This window comes from Megalops cyprinoides, chromosome 6 (assembly GCF_013368585.1).
Source record: "Megalops cyprinoides isolate fMegCyp1 chromosome 6, fMegCyp1.pri, whole genome shotgun sequence".
NCBI lineage: Eukaryota > Metazoa > Chordata > Actinopteri > Elopiformes > Megalopidae > Megalops > Megalops cyprinoides.
The window spans coordinates 26,887,419-26,912,456 of NC_050588.1; the positions used below are offsets into that span (position 1 = coordinate 26,887,419).

At 40.6% G+C, this 25,038-nt stretch overlaps 1 protein-coding gene across 3 annotated transcripts in view; it reads left to right on the forward strand.

Moving 5' to 3' along the window:
• iqsec1b (IQ motif and Sec7 domain ArfGEF 1b) overlaps window positions 1-25,038 on the forward strand; it is a 178,684-nt gene that overhangs the window by 52,462 nt on the left and 101,184 nt on the right. The gene's annotated exons all lie outside the window — the stretch shown is intronic.

Sequence of the window (25,038 nt, forward strand, 5' to 3'; positions counted from 1 at the left end):
CCAAGTTAGTCCATGGCTGGCAGCCATTTCCTTGATTTCTTGAAAGGATTGCTCTGCTGTGAAATGTATACTTGTGTACATTGAGAAATTAAAAACTGCAGGTCTGTGCCCTTGCCTGACATTGCATGGAAAATGTGATGGGTTTGTTTATTGCATTTGATTTTTTTGTCACGAAAGCACAAAAATCTGACTGAATTGGGAACAATTCTTATCTTGCATTGTTGTGTAACACATCAGCTAAGGTTGGAGTGTTGATGAGTTAGAAAGTGCTTTGAATTTGTGATTTATCTTTGAACTGGTAAAGTGTTTTGTTTTCTTTCCATTGTGCTACAGTGCACTGCCCTCATTTTTTGCACTCTACATTGTTTGAATTTGAATAATCAGAATGTTTATCCTCTCTGCCAGTGCTGTCTTTTTAGCTGGGGATTTGGTTTAATAACCGTTTATACAACTTTTGCAATAATCGTGTACATTCAGTCATTATATATTTCCGTATAAATAACGCTGCCACAGGGTAGGAGAGAATTTATCTGGAGCGTTCATTTAACACAGCACACAGAGGAGCAGTTTGAATAGTAAGTGTGTTGTGCAAAGCAGGGAGTACTCCGCCAGAGCCACTCTCTTGCACCTCTGCTTTCTCACACTGCTCCTGCAGGGTAGACGGTTAGGGGTCTGTTCACCCTCTGAATCCACCAGCCATGAAGCAGAAGGACAGTGGTAGTGCAAGCTTCCCTATGGGAGAGTTGTGGAACGGAGATGCCTGGCAGCCTTACTCTGTCTGTCTCCTATCTCACCTCGCTCAAGTGCCACAGTTTGCGCGCATGTGGCTGTGGAATTATTCAAAATCTAAAAGTGACATATATCTTCCTCTCCACCGTCATTTTGGAGCACATTTACAGGAAATGTTCCCCTTCTTTCTTTCCTGAACGTATCCGTGTCATGTTCTGGTCTCATTCTACTCAGCAGGGTGAAATTAGACTCTTCAGGGATCACAAGTGTCATCACATTATAGCTCCTTTTGTTGGTGGTGGTGTTATTGCTTTCAGGGCTCCATGAAAGGGTTTTGTTGTGATCCATATGTACAGTACTGTACAAGCGAATATTCAAATGAGATTTTCATGACAAAAGACCCACAATTCCCGGTGGAGAGATCTTGACTACCGCAGTAAAGCCAACTTTTTGTTTACGCAAAGTATCATAATGCACATAATTCACTCTTTTGTTCTGCACGTTTGAGATTTATTTTATATCAGTGGTGTCTTTCACACAGTAGCAGCCTTGTATTTTAGTTCATTACCAGCAGCTTGACTGTGCCCTGAAAGCTTTTCCACAAATGAAGAGAGATGGAGGAGATGAAAATGCAGAGAGTGCAGAGCAGTGAGACAGGCTTCAAAAGGCTGATGGGAATTTCAAAGCTTTCTCATGATGCTGCACCCCGGATCCAGCCCCACTGCGCTGGTGAGCGGAAGCACCTCCCTCATCCACGGCCAATTCACCAAATTTATCTCAGACATTTGCCTGGGAGATAAATGATTCTGAGACTCAATCACAGGCTGTTACTGGGTTCGTTTGTTTATTTAGACTAGCTTTTGAGAGTGCGGAGCTGTACAACTGAGAACTTGTGATGTTGAGATGCCCCACTCCCTCAGCCAACATTCATCTGCTCAGGGCAACACCCACTTTGAAAAGAGTGCATTCAGAATGACTGGTGTGTTAGACAGAGGACTCCCTTCACAAATGGTCCACTGCTTGGCAAGGATGAGAATGCAGTAGAGAGATTGTTGAGTAGCTAGTCAAAATTAATTTGTTATGGACTCCACAACTATAAAGCACATTTGAGTGTGTAGATTTTTTTGTGCTATTAACATTTTTTGTGTACTGCATGTAGCCAGTGCAATAAACAAGTTTGCTGATTTCTAGTACCACTTGAGATGTATGTGTATAAAAATCTATGAAATCCATGTATAATCGCAGAGAGATAAGATGAAGTGGATAGTTTATCATTTCTTAACAGGCCTCTCTTCAGGAAACACATCTCAAGGGGATTAAAGGATGCTGTTATGCAGGCAGTGGTGTAAATTAAATAAAAAAACAGCAATTTAGCATATATTATATCCACAAAAAATAATGCTCAAATGGTGCTTGTGCGCATCTCTAGAATTGCTGTTCTACTGTAAATTAAAATCATGCTTGGGTAACTTCAAACATGGATTGACAGGGTGATGAACATATAAATGTATCATCTGCTGACAGGTAGCTTGATTTTGGAGTTATTTCTGATTTGTGTTGATTGTACTGTCGTTGGGATGACATGCATTGTGTGCGAAGTGTGTTCCAGTGCTGGTAAGCTGCAGTAATTGATGAGGAGTGTAATACAGGTGAAGGCAGAGGGATAGATAATCACTGTGACAGACACCATCTGTCGCCAGCAGTTCTGGTTTTGCCCAGACAGGTGTTGCGCCAAAGAGCCATCATGCTTTACAGTGGCCGTCCTCTACAGTGCCCGTGGTGTCTAGTAGTGCTCGAACTCACGGGTGTCTGTTTTGAAAAGTGCTGGGGACAATGACGGGTTTAACGTGTTCACACCTTTTTTAAAGTGGTGGGGACGAAATGGGCCACAACAAAAAGTGGTGGGGACATGTCACCAGCATCCCCAGTGTAAATGACGCCTATGCTCGGACTACTTGCAGTCATTGACAGTTGCCATTCACAGCAGTAGTGCACGCTTAATACATGTTTTATGTCATCTTTTGGGAAAAAATGTTATCAAGAACATATCAATAAACAGTTGTTTCCATGTCTTCAAAGGCAAAGGGAAGAGGTTGTGCAATCAATCAATCAATCAATAAATAAATAAATAAATACTTAGTTTTCTTTGTAGCTGCAGAACGCCTCGTCTTGAATTGTCTGTGTTTATATTGCATTGGTGAATCATTACATAAATTTACAGATTTTTAACCATCCACTTTGGTGCTGTGAAATGCTGAAAACACAAAAAGCAAGAATTATAAGTAATCAACAGTGGATTAATTTATGTCGAACGCAGAACAGGATTGCCCCTTATTATACATGTAAGTTTAAATGAATGTTTCTTAATGAAATTGTCCAAAAACCACAGATCAGGGTGATTGCTATTCCTCTCACACGTCAGAGCATGCCAGCAGAAGATCGATTCTGCTGATTCGATCTTGAAAGATCACTGCTAATTAAGCGGATTGTTTATTAGTGAACATTACGGCCATCTGGACAAATGGAAGCTGGAAAGCAAGGAGAAGGTTTTGTAGCTCCCACACATTGTTAGAAAATGATGTCTATGCTTTAAACACACAAGGGGTTAATACAGTAACAAATAATTTCAGTTTCCCTCATTAGCAGTAATAGGTTTTAAATTATATGTTTGCTCATGTTATTTGTGCTTAGTGTGTAATTTAATTTCAGGGAGAGTAAAAAAAAAAAGTTTTCTGTAGCATTTCAAAAATGCTTGAAATTAATTCCCATAATTGTACTGAAAGAGGTTGTCAGTGTACCTGTATGTAAAAGGTAATTTGTATTGTGTTTCTCAATGGTATATTTCTCTTAATTCACCGGCTGAAAAGGAGTGTAAGCTCTGCCTGCTAATGATGACCCAAGGCAAACACATTAACAATCACATCAGATGAATGCGTTGGTATGTTTAGTTTGCCTAAAACAAGGAGGGACACTCATTTCTGATGATCTGTGGTTTGTCACAATATATGCCAGGTTGGTTAGTTTGGTTAGGTTGAACATTTCATGCATATTTTAAACACCATGTAATTACTACAAATGTGACTATATGTGCACACACATTAATATTCAGATAATAACACTGATATGATTTTTTTTTACTATGACTTGAATTGTGTAAACACTGTTTTCCAATAACCACAACCGGAACCCATATTCCAGTTATGAGAAACATAAATATGGTGTGGAATATTCAGTTATTAACATAATATTCATCAAACATCTTATACCGATTCATGACCAGATGATACTGTTCTCCATTTGTACAGGACAGTGGCAGCACTCAAAGAAAGCAGGACAAGTATTTACACTCCAGCATCAAGAGGTTTTATAGCTTTATCCACTATTTCACATAATTTGTTTAATGAATATGGTGACATACGGAAGTTTTCTTCAGACTTTACATCAGTAAACTCTACTGTTACAATTCCTTGCCATTAATCCTGACTGAGCACCCATTGTCTATGAGTGTTGCAATCAGCCATAAATGGCAGCAGATAAAAACTGCAGCAGATATAAACTGAAGAATGGCCATGTTCTCTTTCATCATGCTATTATCTGCCATTGTTAAGGATATTGATGTGAACAATAGTTCACAATAAAATATTTTTGCAAAATTGCTAATAAAACAGCACAAGAGAATCCAAAAGAATCTTACAAGCCATTCTCCCAAATGCTATTTTATGCACAGTTGCATTATTACATTAGATTATTGTCTGTAGCAGATGCTCTCATCCAAAGCAACTTACATAGTACATCTAATAAAGGGGCATGAAAAATAGCACAAACAGGACACCAATAACCACACATGAACAAGTGTCAGTGGCAAAAATAGTGCATAAATAACAAACATATGCCTGGATTGACATGTAAGACAGCAGTATGTGCAACTTAATGACTGTACTGTTTACATATAATGCTAAGTAGCAGCAGATATGCAAGTAGACCCTATGCCCAATGACATAAATCTCCTGATGTAGACTTCCACATATATAATTGTGTGTAAGAGGGACAAAAGATCACGCTTGAGTAGTGGGGTTGAGACGTAACCTGAAGAGGTGGGTCTGTGATGAAAGGTGGTGAGTGTTTCAGCGGTTCTGACCAACACAGGAAGCTTGTTCCATCACATAGGGACCAAGACAGACAGTGGGGGTGACTGGGATGTGAGGTTACAAGGGAATAGCCAAGCATCCTGAAGAAGCTGAGTGCAATAACATATAAGTGAATGGGAAAATTAAAGCTTGTCCGTTAGAGGGTTTATTCAGGATACTCAGATTGCCATGTGTACAGGGATATTTTTATATCTTTGAAATCGTCCACTCACATTATGCAGAGAATGTAAGAATATTTTGATGCATATTTTAGCTGGAGACAGATTTTAGCCTCAAAGATTTTGCTCTTTTTTGGGGGGCTGCTCTGGTTTTTAAAATGGATAGTATTCCTCTTCAAACAGAATGATTTCCCTTTGTGGAAAATAGATGACACTAAGAGCTTAGCCTCCAACCCTCCTCTGTCATTTAAATGGAAACATTCTTTTCTTCTTTCTCAATTTGAAGGTCCTTTAATGTGGGGGACCCACCTGTTAAGGCAGGTGTGTTCCGCTGCACCGATGACTGGATGTGGGGGTAGGCTTAGTATGGGGGGTGTGGAGAGGTAGCAGACTTGTAGGGGCTCACCTTGTCCACAGGTGCTTTGATGTGGACATACCTGCAGTTACTGTAGCTACAGGCCCATCCCATTTCATAACTCATTGAGTATGAAATAAATCATTGAGTTTGTCAGAAACTCCTTTTGCCTGTCTGTACAGATTGCATATCGCATGTATCACACTGAATAGTTTGCCTTCTCTTAAAAAAACAATTTCAAGATTAGCAACTATGAGAAAATATATATGCGATTCAAGTAATTGCCTGCTTTTGTTTGTTTTTACCTCTGTGGTGCCACGTTAATGAAGGCTCTGTCTCCCTGTGCCTGAAAGCGAGGTATTGTCCTGAGTGTAATTAAGATCTGGCTGGATTTTCTGCACAGCATCACAGATGAAATGGTGAGCGTTCGTTTCTTCTGCTTGATTATTTTGAACTGTAGCGTGGCGTGTTTCTGTAAGGTCTCTGTGATTTTTTTTTTCTGCAGAACATTGCCGGCACTCCTCATTGTAAGGGCAGGAATGTTTGTGCAGATTTGTGGATGTGTTTCTCTGAACTTGCATTAGTGTCAGATTATTCTATACAAAAGAATTTTCAAATTTGCTTCCATCATAAAGAGAAATAACTAAAATGGAAACTGAGGTCAGTTTACTTGCTCATGTTTTAATACATATTATACATTTAGTACTGACTTGTGTCATTCCAGCTCTGCTATACAAACATTGTTCTCTGCTATGCTTGTTGTGAAATTATTGTCATTCTGTGTATAAGACTGTTTCCTTCTTAAAATGGCTCCAGCTGTTTTTCTTTGTGTTGTGTATGGATGAGCCAAAGAAAGGTCTGCCTCATTAGCAAAAACATAATTTACTCTGTTTACACTTGACCAAATGACAAAAAATGAGGAGTGGCAAAAAATGCACACATGAAGCCAAACTGAAAAATAAAAACATTTCTGAGAAGCACACTGGAGAGCGCCTCACTGGAAAATGATTATGAGATGGTAATCAAAACGATTACCAGATAATCCCAAAGATGAAAGTAAGAAGGATAATGCTGTGGAAATGACGTGAAAAGAACTGGCAAGCGGAGCACTGTCCACTGCTGAAGACTACATTTCATGCCTCAGCCAGATACGGGGAGGAAGGGGCAGTCTGGGATAGCAAGCCCAGCCTTGAAGCATTTATGCTAAGGATTTGATAGTGAGCCGGCGATGCTGTCAGAGATGGGTTCAGCCGAGTGCCGGTCAAGGGCGCTTATAAACTGAATTGGAGCAATCTCCTGGGCTCACGGGCAGAGAGCAAAACATGTCAGAGAAGTTTATAATCAGGAGATTGTGAAGGAGCAGGTTAAACGCAGTGAATACCAAAGCAGCCGGACAGAGCGGAGGAGATGTCTGGAGAGTTCACTGTTTGATTTACCGAAGTGACTGTCAGGCCGTCTTTGCTGATCATTATAGCAGGACTACTCCAAGCCTTCTCTTTGCCTGCTCACTAATTACAGCCTGCAGTGGGGCACAGTGGTTCAGAAACTAAGATGGTAATCAGAAAGTTGCAAGTTCAATTAATGGACAGAACACAGATATTATATCTCTGTGAAATTGACTTACCCTGGATTGTACCAATAAAATATCTAGCTGTATTGGCGTATAGCACAAAATCTAAATTTCACTGGATAAATGTGTCCGAGAATTTTCCTTTCTATGATTTAGTGAGCAGTGCCATGTTATGTACAAAGCAGTAATGTTATGTATATTTCTGGTTTGAAACATGTTAGTCTTCTCTTTTGGTTTGTCTGCTTTTGGTCTTCATAAGAACATATTATGACAAGAATTCATGAATTGTATCATGATGATTGTGGTATATTTTGTGAATAAGATGTTTATGTGATGAGCAATTTTGAATCTCTGTTGTACAGCATGTGATTATTAGATGTCTTTAAGTGAGACACTCCAAGGTTCTGTTCTTTGTATTGAGCCTAATTTACATATGCAAATTGAAAAAGGGTCTTGCATTATGGAAAATTGATGAATTAATTTTGATATCAACAGTTGTTACCGTTTGTTGTGTTTTTAAACAATATTTCCCGGTGGGGAAGCAAATTGGAACATTGTTGTGTTGAACACATAGATGTGAAATAAGACATCTAATAAAGATTCTCAGTTTCACCTAATGAGCTTGTGCGCTCCAAGCGCAAGTGTTATTTCAGGGAGACAGTGTCCGTCAGCCGTGAAGATATCTATTGCTGTCAGTGGCGCCCGCCCGTCTTCTTCCATGTGTCTGCTTCCGGCCTGATGTAGGGAGGCAGTGATTGGGAGGACCAGCACTGGTGTGCTGTGGCTGAGCTGCCGGCGATGGGGAGAGCAGGGGAAAGGCACACTAATTCATCACTGTTAAGGGCTGCGTAATAGTACATGGCCAGCGTCTCAGCTGTCACCCGGCTGCTGATTCCACACGGCAGTTAATTAACTTTACAGTGCAGCTTCGAATGGGCGCAAATCACGCCACAGCCTGCCCCCCTCCACCGCCACCCCACAACACCCCCCCCCCACCACCACCACCCCCACCCCCCCCCCAAAATAAAGAAAAATCACGAGCCGGTATGGTGCAAGGGTCAGAAATCAGATTGATCCAACCTTCAGGAAGGCGTTGGTGCTGCGGTGGAATAGGTACATTTAGTGTCTCTAAATGTCAGTCATCCTGACACTGGGCATGTGCATTACTGTCAACCTTTTAATGAATGGCCACTGCCCTGACCATAGATCCTCACAGTCCTGCAGAGCCAAATGACTTCCATTCCAGACTGTTTGTGAGTGGAATTATAATTTTTAATATAATTTATATATATAATTTTTAATATAATTTAATATAGTTAATATATCACTGTGTGAAACTGTGTGAATTTGTTATCTATTCCAGTCTCACTCAGAAATAGTTTTCTGCATCACATGTGTCTAAGTACTATTATTTTTTTGTCCATGATTACAAAATAGCTTTGATGTTCCCCTCTGTGATGTTAAAAAAAAATTCAGATGCCAGCAGCCAGCTTAATATGGTGAAGACCATCCTATTCTGGGATTTTTGTATTCTTTCAAAGATGTTAAAAATAATGTACTGTAAGTATAAGCATCTGTTTCAAAGGAGAAAGGATTTGTCTTGGATCTTTGCTCAAACTTTGTTCAACTTAATTCAGCTCTTTGTCTCTTTAATCTCACCCTGCCTTGCAGTCCGTATTTTTTAATAAGTGTCACATTTGGTTGAGTCACGCAATAAATAATATGAAAAATGTGCTATGCCGGTAGACAAATGGTGTGCCCTCATGGAATGATAATCAGATTGCCTTTTAAGTGGATGTCTATTGTGTAATCTGCTTTCATACCCTTTCCACCGCCAAACTGTCTTGTCCAATTCATTCATATATCCATTTCCAGGGGTGGTAGCTGGTTGTCCATTTAAAGTGTCAGTTCCTGATTGTGCTGCTGAGGTGGCCAAAAGACACACACTGCTGTGCAAGTCACACTGTAACTTTAAAACTAAAGGTGCTGTATTAGAAGTGTTACAAGGCTGGAACTTGGAGATTTGTATGGTATTCATATGGGCTAACTGTCAACGGTTAACCAGTGTCACTCAAAATCCAATATGGCGTCGATGTCACAGTGACGAAGTAGCAGGCAGTTTTTTAGTCTACTTTTGTGTATTTGTCTACTGTCCATCTTGTAAAAATCAGTTTATTATTTATTATAGGATTTACAGTCCTATTATTGTCTCTCCAGTGTTTCATGAAGTGCACATAATTGTTAATAAATATAGACGTAGTTTGCTTAAACCAGCTTCCAGTTTAGTTGATGACCTGAAAATACTCAGTATGATTCAGGCATTCTGTATGACAGTAAAGGGACCGTCTTCCTGCAATGAAGAAAAGTAAAACCAGTGAACCATCAGATTTTAGTGTTGAAACAAGCAAAATACTCGCAGTGCAAGTCCATGCACTCAAACAAATTTATGGTTAAACAAAATCATTTTAAATGCCTATTTTACAATAGCTGTTTGCCAACTCTATGTAGAACCTCAGCTGTAGCAGTAGTAGTTTTATATTGGCCTCACATAAATGTAATGTTTTTTTGAGTTAGATAGTTGTGTTGTATGTATAGTTGTGTTCAGAAGGCACAGAAGGGTGGGAAGGTGAAGATACTATTCTTTTTCTCTGTTAAAAGCTGGAAGCCTGAAATTCATTACTGCGGCCTGTTGGCATATAATTGCCTGAAATTCAGTTCTCTTGCCCTCCTCAGACAGTGTTGAAGCAGGAACATATGTGGACACTATTTCAAAAGCAGTCTATTGGACAGCTTTCATAAGAGAACTCTCATTTTCTCTGCCAGCATCATCTCTAACAATATATCAAAGCTCTGTTGGGATTTATGTAGAGACACCGTTATGTGCGCTTTTCTATGGGATTTCTGAGGCCTATATTCTGTGCTGAGCAAACAAAGTTTTCAGCGAAAATCAATTGACAGATGAAATGGAAACTGCTGTCAGAGAGCGATGGTAATAATTTCACAGAATCTGTCACGATCTTACATGTGTCTTATTGGATGAACAACGTTGTAATATGCCATTGTAATATCTCGTTCTGAGAGTCGCCGAAACATTTGGAAAATGTTTTTCCACAATATATCAGCCCTGCACAGAGTCATTAATGTTGATATTGTGGCATGCACAAATCCATAGCAGCCATGGTTTTAATATTCAAACTCAATTACTCCTGAAATGAGGGTCAGATGACTTTTACCAGTTTGTGATGCATTTTTATGAACATTCTTTTCTTGTTCAGAGTTCAGTGGAAACACTCAGCAAATTTCTGTGACACTTTTAAAGCAATACAGCAAAGTTCACACCCTGATTGATTTAATTTAATCTTAATTTATTGTCCTGTGAAGACCCAAACTGGTGTTTCTGTCTTTGTCCCATTCCATAAGGAAAGTGACATTTTCTAGCCAAATCATGGCTAAATGCATTTTTTCTAGATGCAGTAGCATAATATCTATTTACTATATCCTCATTGCTGTAGTGCTGTTGACAGTGGTAATAGTGGTGGGCTCCATCCAGTAGTGTTAAATAATGGCAAGTAGATGTGAGGCACCATATTTTTGTGTCCTGTGCACACTGATTCATCCCACTGTAATTAGGAAAGAAATTGGACTGACTGACATGACAGTATTTCTAAATGTTGGGAAGTACCCGGCTGACCCACATATCACCCGAGATAACCCATCACCGGTTTGACTGAGAACATTTGAGAGCTGGCTTTGTGCTCTTTCTGCTTTTAATGTTAAATCAAAGAGGCCATTTCCATAATCATGTTATTAATCAGTTTCCTTTCAGAGAACTCCTCATGTAGCGTGTGTCATCCAGATAGTTTTTGGATCTGTTATCTTTCTCAGAGCACAGATAGTACAGATATGGGCCGAGATGTTAGCAGATGCATCTTTTTATTTTGACATCATCTTTCCGTAGTATTTTCTTTCCCCTAATCTGGGTTCCTCTGCCCAGGCAGTGGAAATGAACAGTGCTGTTTGCCGTGCCCATCTTAGTGCCGTCGTGAACATCGATCTTCTGTCTCTTCTTCATTACTCCTGCTTTTCAGATATAAATGGGCTACACATCAAAAGCACAGTCTTAAATCAAACGTGGAAAGGTTGTGTAATTCAGCACGGTGCTGACACCTTGGACGCCCTGCACGGAAAGGTTCAAATGAAATCTGCCACAGAAGCAACTGGGGACCAACACTGCATCCGTGAACTGCTCACCAGTCATAAACCCACCACTGATGACAGAAAACCAATACAAAGAAAATTGCATTTCACTAGAACACAAGTTTGAACTGTGCCCATTTCTTTGAATGTTATGAATTTAGAAGCAGCGTATTCAGACAAAACTGAATAACAATAGCAAATGAGAAAAGGACACATTTGTTTTATGTTATAATAACCTCCCCCACGCCACCCCAAACACACACACACACACACACAAGGAGTCATCGTGCTTCATATTCTATATGCAGTGATTAAACATGAATAGCATCTTGGAATGTCAGTAGTTTTAAGAATACTTGCTGTTCCTATATACAAAATGTACAGTTCTCTACTATTATATTTAGCTTGATTTCTTAGTTGGTTTAAGTTTTTGTTTTCAAAAAAGTTTTTGCTCTTCAGTAAGTGACTTCAAAGCAAAATTTAACATAATTCTGTCTTTCAGGCAGTGTTGGAGGTTGCTCTTCCATCATATGTCAGGATTAAAGCTTCAGCAACATTTGTTTCCCTGACAGCTGTTTTGACATTTTTATTTACTTTGATGGTTCGATTGTGCCAGACACTAAACCAAGACAGTGAGTTTTCCTTTGGATTGTTATTTGTGATAGTATTAGTATTCTCAGAAGACTGTCAAAAGCATTGTTTTAAAGGAATGGATTACATTATCTTGAGCGTGTATAGGTATCATTATTCCAAAATATTTTGATGTCACTTTGCCAAAGTCTCTCGTATTGCAATTTCTTTTTTCAGCCCATTCATATTAAGAAATGTTCTTTTACTTTGTGGGGAACTGTGTTTTATTCAGGGGCAGATAGAAAAATGTCAGATTAAACCCCCTGGTTTGCGGTCATTAGCCCTATGAGGCTGAAAAGGACTCAAATGTCAAATGTGAGTTTGTAATTTGAGATTGGCCAACGAATCAATGTGGAAATGTAACCTCAGCTCTGTTGTTTTATCAGTGTTGATTTCCTCTGCTTCAGCACAGTGCTTTGACCGGAAGTTCATATCGGGTGGCTGCAGTGAGTTTGTCAGGCGTGAAGAGCTCAGAGGACTCAGTGGACCTCGTATGCAGAGCAGCCCCCAGAGGAAGCCTGCGCTGGAACCTACTGTGTAACAGTGTAATAACTGTGGAATGATTATTTTTTTCTTTTTCCTGTAAAGCATATGAAATCTTAACGAGAACTTGGGTGTGCCACAACTTTGCCCAGTGAAAAATGTGGTATGAGACTCACATAATACATCCTGTTAATTCTGGCTGTAAATTATTTACGGTGAATGCAGAGACAGGGAGCATGCTTGTGCATTGTTGTGGGCTGATTAAAAGTGCTGTTCCCTTTTACAGCAATTATTAGCTGCATCATGCCCTGTTCTCCAGAGAGGCCTTGGCCACAGTTCAGGTGTGCACCCCCCCCCCCCCACCGCAGGGTGGCTTGCCTGTGCTTGCACCGTGGCATCCGCTCCCTGTGAACTGACCCAGAGACTCCACCCCTGCTGATTCAGGAGTCCCGTGAATAATGGCTCGGCTCAAGCTGTAAACCTTTCGCTGATGGAGTGAATTTGCATCGCAGCCTTATGTCCCCGTTTCTGTCTTCTGCCGACATAATAGCATTTGGATGTCAAAATTCCTCTGTGTGTCAGTGGGCTGGAGCTTGATGGTTTCTAGCAGAAGCTTATATCTGAGAAATGAGTTAATTGATTCCAGGAATATTTATAAGCCTGCTTTTACTCATCTATATTTCAAAGGCTATAAGATCTCTGTTCCAATTTGTTATTTTTAGAGGGCCTTGGACATGATTTCCAGACACTGCAGCGACAAGAGCAAGAGCTATTGATTGGTGTAATGGGTTTCTCAAGTGATGAGTGATTGCTTATCTGGTGTGCAGATTATGCATGTTACATATGATCACAATTGGTGCTGAAACAGACAAAATGTGGCATGATGACCATCTTAGGAGAATCAGTGGATGTACAAGCAGGGTGTTTTTCCAAATAGGGAAGAGGTTGAGAGGGGTCACTGATGCAGGCAAAATAACATCCCATTTGAATTAGTGCCCTTAGTGTGATGAACAACCTCCACAAAAGCCGCTGGGCACTGTATATGTGTACACATCATTAGCCTCGGACAGTTGCTGAGTTTTTCTTTCAGCGCTGCTGTGAGCTCAGACTAAGTTGTGCAGGCCAGTCTCATAAAAAACAGCCAGTTGTGAAAAATAGACAATATATTGTTCTATGTTTCTGTTTTTTCATTCTGTAGGTATTGAAAAAGTGTCATTTATCAAACCAGAAGGCAATATAACACATGGATGCAGTTCTTCCTGCAAAGGAAAGTGGAAATTGCTTTATATTATGTACAGTACAGTGGCATATGACAAATAAAGTTTTAGGCTGCTGTGGTACTGACACAGTGTGTGTCATTCTGAGGTGTATGTGATATTGGTGAAGTTCTGAACTGAGGCCCGCTCTGATCTGATGAAGAGACTCGAGACTCTTCTGTGTTGAAACATCCTAATGCCTGTATGATTTCTTGGTCCTTTGTTGACGGTTGTCAGTGAGGTCAATGCATTATTAATTGTTCTCAACTAAGACCCTTCATGTCCACTTAGACTATGTACACATTCCTGAAGCTTGGACCAGGAAATGGTTGCAGAGACATCCAAAGACCTGGAAAATGAATACAGGCTGTACTACAGCATATAATAAACCATCAGACTGGCTCCCAGCCCTGGTGAGAGAGCCTCTTCCTTAATCAGAGCAAAGAGATAAGATCTGTACATCCTCCTGGGATCTGGGATCTGGCTCTTTTGATGCTCAGTCTCCTATCATTATCACTTTGTACATAATTAGATGAAGCTGACTGAAATACTGTGTGCGTGCGTGCGTGCATGCATGCGTGCGTGCGTGCGTGCATGCATGTGTTTGTATGTGTGTGTGTGTGTGTGTGTGTGTGTGTGTGTGTGTGTGTATGCATGCAACACTTGAAAGCTGCATTATGGAGAAAGGCTGATTCTGGAAACTTCTCTGGTTAGATGGTTGCTGACCACATCCAAATCACATGTATAGCCCCCACAGTTAAGGCAACGTCAATCTGGAACGTCAGCAATGCTTATCTGATGAGCCTGCCTGTCCCTGCTGCTGTAGTTGCTTCTGTGCAAGGACAAGTTTGTTTGTCAATAATAGGGTAATGTCAACCGTTCATGGTTTGGAAGTGGAATTCATCCAGAGTTAACTTGTAACTGGCTGGAAGTGAATAGCTGGAGATACACTATATGGACAAAAGTATTCAGATGCCTGACCATTACATTGTAATGACATTGTATTCAAATACATATACTTTAATATGGAGTTGGTCCCCCTTTTGCAGCTATAACAGCTACTACTCTTCTTGGAAGGCTTTCCACTGGATTTTGGAGTGTTTCTGTGGGAATTTATGCCCATTCATTCTGTAGAGCATTTATGAGGTCAAGCACTGATGTTGGACGAGAAGGCCTGGCTCGCAGTCTCTGTTCCAGTTCATCCCAAAGGTGCTCGATGGGGTTGAGGTCAGGGCTCTGTGCGAGCCAGTCAAGTTCTTCCACACCGAACTCGTCAAACCATGTCTTTATAGTCCTTGCTTTGTGCACTGGGGCACAGTCATGTTGGAATAGAAAAGGGCCTTCCCCAGACTGTTGCCACAAAGTTGGAAGCATAGCATTGTCCAAAATGTCTTGGTATGCTGAAGCATTAAGATTGCCCTTCACTGGAGCTAAGAGGCCGAGCCCAAACCCTAAAAACAGGTGTGGGCAAATAATTTTGTCCCTATAGGATATGTTGGTCTGTGGTTTTCACACAGGGCAACTTCCCAACTGAAGCAAAGAGTGCATGTGGGCTGCAGGGAAGAGACCCGCCCCTGTTTGGTCACTGTATGTATTTAAAGAAAGCTTCCTTTAGCACTGCACCTTACATACAGCTGATGTTTCATGCTGTGGCTGGCGGATAGTGTTATATTGCGGTATGACTCATCTGTCCTGCAGCTGCTCGGCATATTTCTTTCCTTTCTGTGCCTTTTTTAACCATTGTTCATCGTAAACAAAAATAAACAGTACAGTGTTCTTTCAGAAAGACTGCATTACTTTGTTGTCATAATTGGTGCACATGCAGCATTACTGTAATTATTTAAACAGTGCTGTTCAGAGGGAGGGAGCTGTGCTGTATTCTTATGGAAATGGCGCTGCTAATTCTGTCCCGCCTCCTAAAAAACGGTGGGTTCAGCATGAGTCTGCCCTAATAACAGGGGTGTGTGATATTGTGTGAAGGGCTGTCATTTTCTTACACTCTGTTAATTTAACACATCAGAGCACACTGTGGATTAACGTAAATCAGCCCTTTTGAGCAGGGACGTGAAGCCAGTTCAGTGTTCCTGACAGATGTTGGTACCCAAAAAAAAGCATAGTCATTGAAAAGTAGAACTGCATGGAATGTTGAAACCTGGCTTTAAGTGAATGTGCATGCTATGGCATCAGTAATATTTTTAGTGCAAACATACCTCCCCTTTTGCTTTTTATGTCAGATTCACACTCTCTCCCTATACCCCTTCCTCTATACCCTTGTGTCTCATGTTTCTTTGTTTTTCCTTACTCTGTTTTGATCTCTCTCTTGTGTCTCCTTCTGTCCTTCTCTCTTTTATTTCTGTTGCATTCTCTTTCTCTCTCATGTCATATTTTTCTCCATATCTATCTTTAGCTTTATCCCTCTTTCTTTCTGTCTGCTCAGTCTCACTCTCTTTCACTTGCTTTTATTTATTTCGCTTGCTTTCCCCCTTCACTCTCACTGTCTGCTCTTTCTTTTTCAGTGATGTGAGTATTACCCTCAAGCTTGTCAGATCTAACCACTTCACTTAATGTGACAGTCTTCATAAAAAATAAAGAAAAAAACACAATTTTTGGCATCTGAACCTAAACTCTAATTACAGTGCACATCACTATAACCCTCTTGTCCATATAACAGCTGTACATATGATGATGGAAGAATTGATTTGGTAGGTAGCATAGCCCTGCTCAATATTTTATCATTAAAATTGAGCCTATTGCACTGGGTCGGGCTTTACTAATGGCATCAACAAATTGGCAAGTTTATGTAGGACTTACATAACACCCTCCACCTCGAGGTGTTGAACTCCACAGGCTGCCAGCAGAGAGCTGGTATCTCCTTTGTAGCCATGTGCCTTGAAACGTTCCGGCTGGATTCCCCTCAATTTGCCATGAGGAGAGTCCCAGGTGCATGCTGGGAAATGCACAACTACAGTAGGTCATGGAGAAGGTTGCTCTGGTTGATGTGCAGTGTAGGGGCTATGATGGAAGAGACAGCTGGTCCCTGAGTCAGCCGTCACATGCAACCACCCCAGAGCCAAAGGAAGTGTGCACTGCCTGTCACATGGTCCCCACACCTGACCTTGCTGCCCCCTCCCCCTTTCCCCATTTGTTGAGATGGGACTCGTCAGCTCTCTGAATGAGATTTTGCCACTTCTTTGAGCCCAGTAGGGAAGCGGCGATGACAGTGTTGTAGCCATATCATCTCTACTGGGTTGCACACAATGTACAATGAAAAAATGAGTCATTGCTCATCAATATCATACAGTTATTGGCTTTTTGTCGGAGCTATAGGCTCTCATTATGTGCATAACTGAAGTGATTAAAATATAATTACAACTTGATTGTGGTGCTGAGTGGAATTACTATGGTCTGCATTCGATCTGCTTAGTGAAAGCAGGCTTTGTTTCTTAACAGTTGATGCGTGGTTATTTTTAAAAGGACGAAAAAAATAAGTGCGGTGTATGTTTTGGCTGCAGGGCTGACATTTTTGTAATTGGAGTTAAGCAGCTGCACAAGTTAATATATTTATATGTTTTGCACTGATAGGTTTAGCTCCTCACTTGGCTTTTTTTTCTTTGGAGGCAGAAAGTAAAATGCCTTCTCCTCAGCTCTGTGTTGAGCTCAATAAGTCTGTCCGACTGCACCTGAGGGTGGGGGGGTTCCATGCAGGATTTGATAGATTTGGTACTTTCTCCCTTGTCCCCCCATAAGAGAAGCTTACACTGCCCCAGGGTGTTAATTGGGAGGTGCCCAACTTGGACAGCACAAGTACAGCTAAGATCTTACTCCGCTGTTGCCAATGCTGTTCCCACAGGAAGTCCAGTGTTGGTATTGTTTGATGGGTGCTAGACATATATCGATTTAGCATTCTCTTGTTGCGAGGTTAAGCAATGCTCAAGGGAGTGGTTCCCTACCTGGATATTTATATATTTATGAGCTGTTGAATTCTAAGGTGACTGAAAAGGAGGTAGCAGCAAAGGCCTGTCTCATTCAATGCGTATTCAGCACAGCTCTCCTCTCAATTTGCATGAGTGCTAATTACAGTTTGAGTGATGTTTCAGCACTCTTGATAATTCTTGGCAAGACTCAGATGTGCCATTTGTCAGAATAACCTTGACGGATCCCACATCACGGTTCCTCAGAAATAAACCAAGCGCCATTTCCCGTAATCGTGATGCCAGCTGCACACAACTGCACATTAAACCGCAGCACGTCTGGATTTTTTTTTTTTTTAAGCTAAGCTGGAGTAAAGCTATCCCACGGCATCATTTATCATGGGAATAATCAGTGCTAGGATCTGTTCAGTTATGCCATGTGCCTACTTTACCCCAGACAGTACAACCCCCCACTCTTGTACTGTACCTAATATTGTAGGTGTGCTAACATTCAGAGTCTCCCTGCACTTTGTGTTACTGAGCATCAGACTGCTGTTTAAAGAATGCTGGTGAAGACAAATTTGTCATGTCTTGGGTTATTTTAGATGAATTCATAATGTCCGTGATTTATAGAGGTATGAAAGGCTACATATCCAAAGGAATGTATCACTATCCCAGGGCTGTATAACATTTTATGAGCTTGCAGTACTATAAGGCCTTTGTAATGGCATTGAAAGTATGGATTTTCCCTCTCTGTGTTCCAAATACTGTCTAATAGAAACTTTTATATGTGTGTGCTCACTGGTTTGACTGTGTGAAAGTCAATTTGTGGTCATAGATCTGTGTATTTAATCATTATATCTAAGTGAGCAAATATGGTATGAAGTAGAAATCACAGGCTACAAGTAGACCACAAAGGTCATTACCAGTGTAACCAATGTTTCACATTTCAAATAAGGAAATAAATGTCACCTTCTCCCTCTCAGGTATAGCTGAAGGAAAGCTAACATGGTTTTTCCCTCAAAGAAAAAGGACCTTTACTGCAATCTCCTAAGCATAACAGTGACTGAAAAGCTTATTACACCAGATGCTTTACTTTTAAACTTAAAAGAGGTGTGTTTCAAATCTTACAAACCATCACAGAACTGGGTATTGCTTTCAATGAATGTTCTGTGCTCGTGGCTATCTCTTTAATTTCCAGTCAATTACATGCCTTTACTATTTATCAAATAGTTCCCATATTCATGCATATAATAAGCTTTATACTATGTTTTGAAATGAGAATTTATTGAAATCTAAAAACTAATTGCTCAAAGGCCAACAAAGGCAGAGAATTAGATTACTTACACAGAAAGTGGGAATGTAAAACAGGTGTTATTATGTGAAATGTGATAATGGCTTCAATTTAGAATGTTATTAAATTGAATCTATCATATCCTGCAATTACAACACACCAGGGACCAAGGCCAAATATTTTGGAGGTGTCTTCCCCTTTTGTAAAAGATGACTAAAGGGATCTGTGATGACAAGCTGCCTCTAAGTTTCAAATGAATGTCTCATAATATAATATATGTGCATTTTTCTCCCTCTCCACACAACGTTTTACTTTGAATTTTTCATTTTCTTTCCAAACTATTTAAGATTCAATCGGAGGACAGAGCGTACTCTGAACTGTATTTCATCAGCAAGTAAAGTAATGAATGGCACATGATGTGTCTGGTTACTGTAGTCAATGGATATAATGGGTATACATATGTACCACCCCCCAAGCACCTAAGTATTAATCCATTTATTCAGTTGCCACTCTGCTTCTAGGCCATAAATTATGTATGTTTTGTTGTTGGTTAAGTTTGAAATCCAGATAGGAAGACCAATTATGGATTAACGTTTTAAGACATTTTCAAAAGTAATTTCACAAAACGTATAATGTTTTGCTACTGGTTGTAGCAGATCAGTTGTAGCATACAGATTATTATGGAATCAGTGCCAGAACATTTAAAGTAATTGGCACAGCTCAAAAATTTGCAGGTTCCATGCAATTACAGGTAAAATGTTGCACCCTAACTGCACTGTTAATAACTACTGAGACAAATTATGGATAGCAGTCACGCTAAAGAAACACCCTACTTTCACAGTGGTGCATACTTCATAGATCACCTAGTCTAAACTGTGAGAGATGTCGTTTTCCTGTAAATATGATTCAGGAAAATGGCATAAGATGATTTCCCCATCCCCGACTCTCTCGCAGTGGTAAGCAACAACAACTGCAACAGCTAGCTAGCGAGTTAAAAATGGGTCCTGATTGTTTCCTACCAGCTGGCTTGTTAGCTAGGTGGAAAAGTGCACCAGCCTCACAGATTTTAATGTCCTCCTATGTTTTGCCATTTTCATCTACATGTGCTCTGGGTAGTGTGGAAGTGTAGTAAGTGTATCAAATACCCTAAGGTGGACAAGATAGAAATAGATATTCTTCTTCCTCCTTTCCAGTGGTGTTTCAGTCTGGCTTGACACTTGCAGGAGATTTTACAGTTTGTGTATCGTTTCACCTGGTCTCCTCCTCCTTTGTCAGTTACCTCATCAAGCTTACGTTTGCCAAATGTGATGTACCCTTGCCCTCGCCGCTTTGAGTATTCGGTTGTCAACTGTAATTGGAATTACCATTTTCAATCGTACCTATCCTGCTTTTGGCTAGTAGTGGAAACAGTATTTTTAAGGTGGCTACTTGTAAGTGCACCTGAATGGTTGTGAGTAGAAACAAGGCAAAAGGTAATTGTCCCCTCTATAAGTCCCTTGGTAAAACTAAACTCAATACATAGTTCTTCATATCACCTATCCAGCATAATTTAATTACAGTTTCAATGTGTACAGCACTGCATATGGGCCTGGTACTGTGTTTAGTCAGTCCATGTAATTTCCCTACCTTGAAGCTTAGCCAGGCGAGGCACAAGTTGTACTGGTCTCTCTGGCTTGTACATTTAATCAGCAGGATGGGTTGATATTTATGGCATGGTCCCTTGGACAGCTGTTCAAAATACACTGGTTAAACAATGTGCAAAGTATTAAAAAATTGAGGAAGTAGACTTGAGTGTTGATACAGTGGTACAAGACACCGTTTCATAAAAAAACAGAAATCGAAAAATACAATTAATTTACAGCTCAGAAGTTGTGCTTTTTAATACGTGAAGAATTTTATTGAAAGGTTGCTCTTGCTGTTCAAGTGTTTTCCAAGATCATGCAACATCGTACTGGCCCATCAGTCCTCTGTGTTTTCAGCTGGCCCTGACCTTCCAATTTTGGTCATGCTCTGAGAGGGTGCAAGAATGCATTTTTATGGGCCTGGTGTGGCCTGTGTCGAGCCAGCTAGGCAGGCCCAGACACCTTGGCAGTATGAAAGGGAGTTTGGCAGCCTGTCTGAGATCTGTGCTAGTGAGCCTAGACCCAGAGATTACCTCATCACATGGACCCAACACCCTGGAAACTCAATGCGCCAAACCACATCGAAATGAAACACCTCTATTCAGGGGATATCACTCACAATGTCCATTTTACTTTATCTTACTCCTCTTCCTTGTCCTCTTCGAATTCTTCACATGTATACATCTTGCTCTTCTTTCTTTTGTTCTTGGTCTTGCTATATTTCTTACTGTATTTTTTGTTTTTCCTTTTCTCTCTCTTTCTCTTTTTGATGCTCAGTGTACGGCAATGGTGTGTGTATACTTAAAGAGAGGCAGTAAGTCTGACCCTGTTGAGGACGGTGGTGTCATTAAAGGTGTGCCCATGGGTATAGTGAGGTTATAGTCAAACTTGTGGCTAAGACAGAAACACATCTCAGTTCTCTTACCCTATAACCAAGAACTGTCTCAATGCTGGGATTCTGGTAGCCAGAACCTGTCTCTCTGCTGTAAGCTATGAAATAAATTGTTGTGGCCATGACCAACAAGCAACTTCACCATTTTCATTTTTTACATGGATGTTTTTAAATTATGATTGAGTTGACTGAAGTGTTTCACATATATCAGTAGGATAATGTATGAATAAACAATATGGTTGGCATGGGACTAACCCTTTATATTAGATCAAGTAGTAGCAACACATATATTAGGAAAAAAAAAAAACAATGACCATAAGGCTGTATATATGAAAACATTCTATCATGGCAGAGAATTTAAGATCAAACGATAGCACAAACAAGTCTGTGATTTAGAATGTGCACCACAGATCGTTACTAGATGAAGTGTACTGCTCAGAGCTGTCATTGTCTGTCTTTGTACTTTGAAATAGAGCCAGTTAGATTTAAGATAAATTGGATGTCAAAAAATGAGACTACAAAATATTGACTGACACCCCTCACTTTCAATACAGCAGTCATTTCCAAATTCGAGTTCTCCCCTTGTACTGTACTCGTGTTCAGCATTAAAAATCTCATAACATCCCCATGACACAAACACTGCATATAAATATTTTATTTGGTCCGTATATATAGAGTCACAAATCAAATCTTTAAGAATGGACTAAGGTATGATATCAGCTCAGCACTGCTCAGATTTAAGATTTAAGATCACAGGCTTTATTGTGTTGTTTGTCCCCGTGCAGAGGAATTTAAATTGTGAGGGCTTAAGCAAGTCGACCTTTTGCGTCAAATGAAAACGGAGATTCACGTTCCTTTAAAGATCTCCTGACAGGTTTCAGGAGGAAGTGCAAAGCACAGCACTAGCCTTCTGTGGGTGAAAAGGGGGCAGAGATGTGGAGTAGCATTAACATCATAACCACTCTGTCAGATAGGCTGAACCCTCAGCTCAGTCCTGCAGTGCAGCAGAGTCAGTGATTCTATTCTACAGGCCCTGAACGGGGCTGGGGTGGGGAGGATGGGGGGGAGGTCTGTGTTAAACAGATTGTGAGACTCTCTGACACACCTTAGCTGAAACTTTCACATTGTATTATTCCCTTAACTGTAGTCCCGTGCTGTGTGAATGTTGTTCACCTCTGCTGTATATGTGGTGGAGGCTTTATGTGTGTGTATGTATGTGCGTGTGCGTGTGTGTGTGTGTGTGTGTGTGTGTGTGTGCGTGTGTGCGTGTGTGTGTGTGTGCACAAGCATGCTTGTGTGGGTATGTGTACCTGCTCAAGCATATGTGTGTTCGTCTCTGCATGTGCATATGCATGTGAGTGTGACTGTGTGCACGTGTGCCCACTTGTGTTTGCAAATGTGTACTCATGCATGAGCATGAGTGTGAATTAGTAGGAAGTCATATATGTTATTCTTCTACTGTAGAAACATGTGTACTCTGTTCGATTTCCCCTAGGTGATTAAGCCCACAGCACAGAGCAGTTTCTGAATGGTTTTGCAGGAAGAGGTGGAGCGTGCGTGGACTCTGGTTCCACCCATTACTTCAAACCTTGTGGAAACATCACAGTCCAAACCCTGTTACCAAGGAGACAGGAGGCTCACAAGCTTATGGCGTCCCTACTTACTTTCACTGTAAATACCTAAGCATTATGGGAAAGAAAAACCAAGCAGAACATTCAGTCCCTGATTGGAAGTCAAAGATCACACTGGTACCGGAATTTCACTCTCCCAACTTTGATTAACAGAGAATGTCACAGATGTCATGCCTCTTCCAGTGAAAGTTAATTAGACCTGCAAGAATGGTAGGGCAGGGATTACATTTTAATGATAGTGTATTTTCCTTTTACTGCAAATGCACAGTAGAGCAAATTAATGAGGCAAATTCAGTTGAAAAGAAAAGATTCAGAAGATAAATTTCTAAGAGAATGAGAAATGTCACAATGTTGTTTTGTTTGTTTGTTAATGTAGTCTGCTCCAGAAACGGGCCCGTCTTTGTGTGTGTGTGTGTGTGTGTGTATGTGTGTGTGTATATCTCAAAGCAGAGTCTGTGTCTGGATGCAAAGTCTGTGGCGTAACACCACGGGAAGGGGAGTGGGGACACTGGTATTTATAGCATATTCTAGTGTCACATCTTGTTGACTGTGCCGCAGGGCCCTGCCGACACAGTGGAGCTGATTGGTGAGGTCAGCGACAGCAGGGCCGAGGAAGAGGATGAAAAAGGCTTTGTTCTGCTTGTGTCAGTGCTGGCCCACAGTGGCCGAGCAGGTCTGCAAGTGTGGATTGCAGAGCTAACGGAGGGATAGAACGTTCCTAATCATTTATGTGATTGAGTGAACGATTGATTCTTTTTCCACCCAGGCCGTGTGTCTGGCGTGGACTGCAGGCCTTAATTGGATCAGATCATTTCTAGATTAAGTTGTTCTTGCCAGTGACCTTCCATATTGTTCCGTTCTCATTCAATTCAGTTCAGTTACAAGTCGAACAGCTCACAACTTCAGACGTGGCTCTGCTGGTAACAGTATTGCTTTTGTGATGCAGATTTGTGCTTGCATTTGCTACTTTGCCATATTGTATGGCCACCACATGACAGTACATTCAAATGAGTCCTCATTGATCATTTTTCAGTATGATTTCCAATGTGCAAAATGCTGTTTATGCAAATTGGTTACAGAAAAATTTTAAATATATATAATGTAGGCTCATAAGCTTCCAGTTGCTTCATGTTCGAAACCCCTTCCAATTACTTCAGGCAAACTGTTTCTTAAAGAGCCTCTCTGGCTGAACATGTGTGCAGATATGCCACTGCAATCACAGTACAGGCAATGTCATATTTACAGAGAAACCCTGTCTCCAAAATTTTCAGCTTTAAATCCTAACATGCATAACATTTACATTCTTGCATGTTAGGATGGGGGCGTGGCAGGGTGGTGACGCTCTGAGAAAGTCCTTGACGTGTTTTGAAAGCAGTCAACTGGATATAGTTAATTACCATCATAATAACAGCGATTGTGACTTCTATTAATAACACCATCATTGTAATCATCATTACCTTGTTGCCTGGCCATGACATGGCATTAATAGGATTTGTTGACACTGTGTGCACAGTGTTAGAATATGAAACGCAGCGTAGTGTAATTGCTTCCTGTGCTACCTGCTGTTTGCCTCTGAAGCAGGTTTAACACAGAAGGAAACAGCCATGCTCAGCCACGAACACACACACACACACACACACACACACACACACACACACATACGTCACACAATTCTGGCTAATCTTTGCATGTATGCAAATGATAGGCTTTTATTTTGTATTTTCAGTAGCACAAACTGCCAGGTGCTTAGCTTTTGTGCTCTGCTACCATGTTCATCAAGCGTACTTGTTAATAGGTGCTGCTTTTTTGTTCGTATTTAAATCATCTCAGGGTCACATATTCTGCAAACAATGTTTTAATGATTATCAAGTTTTTTTCATCCATGTGTTGTTTTAGAACTTTCTCACAATAATTATTTCCGAATCATTGCTCCTTCAGTGTAAATATACTGCCCTCTGCTGGTTGTGATGTACAAGTCTAGTGGTTGGGGTTAGGCCCCTTTTCGTGGAATTTGGTTTTCTTATGGTTTTCTAAGCCAGCATTTTTGCCAAGCAAAGCGACAACATGTCTCGCAGTTAAATGTATGAATAACATCTGCATTGTGTAATTACTAATCATCTAAGAATTCACAATTCTACTTCTTCCCCCAAGACTTCACTACT